The sequence below is a fragment of the Bubalus bubalis genome, chromosome 22 (assembly GCF_019923935.1).
Source record: "Bubalus bubalis isolate 160015118507 breed Murrah chromosome 22, NDDB_SH_1, whole genome shotgun sequence".
Taxonomy (NCBI): Eukaryota; Metazoa; Chordata; class Mammalia; order Artiodactyla; family Bovidae; genus Bubalus; species Bubalus bubalis.
In genome coordinates this window covers 40,847,130-40,851,736 of record NC_059178.1, presented here as the reverse complement: position 1 = coordinate 40,851,736, position 4,607 = coordinate 40,847,130, and positions in this window count along the sequence as shown.

Below are 4,607 nucleotides of genomic sequence, written 5' to 3'. Positions count from 1 at the left end.
GTTGTTATACAGCGTGCTCGTCCGGATAGCCAGCGAGAGGCACTCTTGGCGGCCCAGCTGGAAGAGGAAGCGGGGCAGGTGCCCGCCGGCCGGGCTCCCCACGACACGGTGTGAAACCTCGGGCTACAACACGGGACCCGGGCGCTGCTCCGACCCCTCGTGTCTTGTGTTGCAGCCGGAGGGACGCAAGTCCGCAGCAGAGCCTGCTCCCCATCCGCGCGGGACTCGGCAGCGGGAAGGAAGGTGGGTGTGAGCTCTACAGGATGGCCTGGGGGCAGCCCCTGCTCGGACCCCTTCTCGGTCCGCGATCAGTCTCGGTGCAGGGCTTCGTTCACCCCTAGTCCGCGTTGGGTCCCTCGTGCCGGTTGCCTGTGGCGCGCAGCCTGCTTCGAGCTGGGCTTTGAGGCCGCTCTCTGTTCCTTACACGCAGTGCCCCCAACCCAGCTCAGGTGACCACAGTGAGGCTTGAAGGGCCTCAAGAAAGTTTCTCCCCCAACGTCTCTCGCATTGGTGGGAAAGCCCACCGTTAAACCCGCGTTCCTGCTGGTGGACAACAGACATTGCTTTTTTAGTTTCTTAAATGTATTTTCCTGCAAGGTGGTAGATTAAACCATTGCAGGCATCAGCTGGGTTTCATTGGTTACATTCCTCTCCAACATAGCAGGGACTTGAGACGGAAATGGAATCTGATGGTGAATTTCCATAGGGAAAAAGCTCCAACAGAGGACCCTCCAACTGGAGGTGGGAGGTATCAAAGGCAAGCGCCTTCACCATCTCAGCACAGGCTGGAGCTGTGGACACGGGCCCAGAGAGCTGTAAGCTGGGGTCTGTGGGTCACATTTCTGCAGTGCACCTGCCCCCCCCACCCCCCAAGTAGTGGCTTCCAGCCAGATCTGATTAACTCCCACCGCCCCCCACCCCCGCCCCCCTGCCCCCCAGCCCCCCACAACTGGGTGTGTTTCTTCCACAGCCACCCAGTCCTCAGTACAAATCATCTGTTCATGCCTTCACTTTTTTGCTGGCCTCATGGTGCTCATAAAGCCACCTATTTTAGAAGGAAGTTACTAGGTTTTAAATGTAATAGGTTCAACATTTTCCCTTCTCTTGACTGATTTGGAGGGCAGAGGAATAAAGTGAGAGACTCTATTTAAATGAACTGAAGGGGAAACCAGGTGGCCGAGAAGGTTGAGATGAAATGGTGGTTTTCAGCTGGTCCTGGAATTCTTCCCAGGCAATGCGTTTATTTAGGAAAATACCTTGGGATGGAAAGTGGTTTGGCCAGACATCAAGGAATCAGTAGAAACATCTAGATTACCTTGTATTAGAAATGAACAATTCTTTGGAGGTGGGAAGAACAGAAAAGGAAGGAGAAGCAAAGAGAATAGGTCACATGGCGGAGGCTTTATTGTACAATCTGAAGCGGTTTGCGTGGCTAAAGAAGAACCCAGCCTGTATCCCCTGGTGTTCACTAATGTCTGTTACACCCACAAAGGCCTCATCTGAATGGGGTTCTGTTAGTTTCTCGGTTTTGTTGGAACTTGGAGGAAGGGGCCGGGTTTCACATTCATGGTACATGTGGGGTGGCCTGATGATTTGTAAACTGAACTAATTTAGGACAGATGTTAATTTGGAGAGGCATGCTCATCATTCAAGAAATTTAAGAAGTCTTGGTGGGGAGGCATGGTGGTTAGCTTTATGTGTCAACTTGGCTGAGCAGCGGTGACCAGGTATTTGGTCAAATTCTAGATGTTTCTGTGAAAGAGTCTTTGTTGGATGAGATTAACATTTAAATCCGTGGACTTCAAACCAGTAACCCTTTCAGGGTGAGTCAGCCTCATCCATTCCTTGAAGCCTTACTAGAACAAAGACTGACTTCCTTTGAGCTAGAAGGAATTCTCCCAGCAGACTGCGTTTGGAGTTGAGTGACAGCTCTTCCCCGAGTCTGCAGTTTGCTAGCCTACCTGCAGATTTGAAATTTGTTATGCCTGTACAATCACATGTGCCAATTAAAAAAAAATCTATATATATATGTATGTATACACATCCTACTGGTTTTCTTTCTCTGGAGACCCTGACTAACACAAGAGAGGATATCAGATTTCCATAGATAGCGGATGAGGGTCTGAGACAATCTTATCTAGATTATTTGAGACAGGAAGACTCTGCTGATGTAGAGGTGAAGACTTATTTTTTTTCTTAAATTGATTTCCAGTTTAATTCCGTTGTGGTCAGAGAACATATTTGGTATGATTGCAATGCTTGAAATTTATTGACTTGTTTAATGGCCCGATAAATAGTCTGTATTGGTGAATATTCCATGTGCACTTGAAAAAAATATGTTTTCTGCTGTGGTTAGGTGGGGTGTTCTATAAGTGTCAATTAAGAAATCTTTGTGGATGGTGTTTTTTCATATTTTTTATGCTTATTAATATTTCTGTCTGCTTCTCCTAAAGATTACTGAGAGACGTGTTGAATACCCAAGTAAGATGAAAGATTTGTTTGGTTCTGTCATTTTCTGTTTTAGCTATTTGTATGTGAAAACTTGTTGTTGGGTGCATATATTTAGGCTTGTCATGTCCTGTAAAACGGATCCTTTTATCATTATGAAATATTCCTCTTTCACTGGTGATTATCCTTGTCTTGAAGTCTACTTTGTTATTAACATAGCTGCATCTACTTTATTCTGATTAGCATTTGTGTAGCATGTATCTTTCAACCTGTGTCTACTTATATTTAATGTGTAACTCTTATAAAATATATTTGACTCTCTTATTAAAAAATACAAATGATCTTCTATTGGAGTGTCTAGTTCATTTACAGTTTCTCTAATTACTCATATGGTTGGTTTAACCATTTTGTTCCTATTTTCTATTTGTCCCATCTGTTCTTTGTTTCTTGTTTCATGCTTTCTCTTGAATTAATCAAGCTCATTCTGGTGTTCCATTTTGTCTCTTTTATTTGCTTTTTAGCTATACTTCTTGGCAGATAGTTAATTTAGTGCCTGTTCAAGGGGTTATAGTATGAAGCCTTGCTGCTGCTGCCGCTAAGTCGCTTCAGTTGTGTCCGACTCTGTGCAACCCCATAGACGGCAGCCCACCAGGCTCCCCCGTCCCTGGGATTCTCCAGGCAAGAACACTGGAGTGGGTTGCCATTTCCTTCTCCAATGCATGAAAGTGAAAAGTGCAAATGAAGTCGCTCAGTCATGTCCGACTCTTTGCAACCCCATGGACTGCAGCCCACCAGGCTCCCCCATCCATGGGATTTTCCAGGCAAGAGTACTGGAGTGGGGTGCCATTGCCTTCTCCAAGTATGAAGCCTTAAGTTATGACAATTGATCTTGAATTCAGTCATACCACTACACAAACAATATAAGAATCTTACAATTGTATTTAACTTTGTTTCTTATTTAGTGCTATTTTTGTTGTATTATTTTACTTCTGTATTTGTTATAAACCCCTCCATACATTGTTACTGCTTTTACTTGAAATAGTCGTTAGTTTTCCCAAATCTTTCACTTTTGAAATAGTTACAGACTCACAGGAAGTTGCAGAAGTAGTAGAATCCTGTGTATCCTTGACCCATATTCCTTCAGCAGTGACACATTACCTATACACAATATAGACACCAGGAAATTGATACTGGTACCGAACTGTTAACTTTGCCTAGTTCAGATTTTACCAGTTTTCAGTAATGAGTTTGTATGTATGTGTATGTATGTTTCTATGCCGTTTTACCACACATATAGATTTGTGTTACTATATAATCAAGATATAAAGCTGCTCCATCAATACCGAGGAATTCCCTTGTGCTACCCCTTTCATAGTCACACTCCCCCTCTCCATTCTCTGTTGTCTGGCAACCATTAATTTGTTCTCCATTTCTGTAGTATTGACATTTTAAGAATGTTGTATAAATGGGGTCATACAGTATGTAATCTTTTTAGATTGGCTTTTTCCACTCAGAAGAATGACTCTGAGAGCCATACAATATGCATCATATATCAGTAGTCTACTCCTTTTTATTGCTGAGTAGTATTTCATTTCACCATAGTTTGTTTCTCTATGTACACACTGAAGGACTTTTGGGCTGTTTCTGTATTTTGGCTATTTTGAATAAAACTGTTATGGACATTCATATACAGGTTTTTGTGTGGGCATAAATTTTCATTTCTCTGGAATAAATGTCCAAGTGTGTGAGTACTGGGTCAAATAATAAGAATATCTTCAGTTTTATAAGAAATTGCCAAACTGTTTTCCAGATTGGTTGTCCCATTTCACATTCCCACTAGCCATGTATGAGAGATTCAGTTTCTTCACAACCTCCCAGCACTTATTATTTTTATTTTAGTCATCCTAATAGATTTGTCATGATGTTTCATTGTGGTTTTAATTTGCATTGCTCTAATGGCTAATAATGTTAAACAACTTTTTAATGTTTTGTTTTCCATCCATAAATCTTTTCAGTGAAATTTTTGTTAATGTCTCTTGCTCATTTTTCTCATTGGATTGTTTACTACTGTTGGGTTTGTGAATTTTTTGTATGTTCTAGATACAAGTCCTTACATAGTTTGCAAATATTTCCTTCCAGTCTGGGTCTTGCCTTGTCAT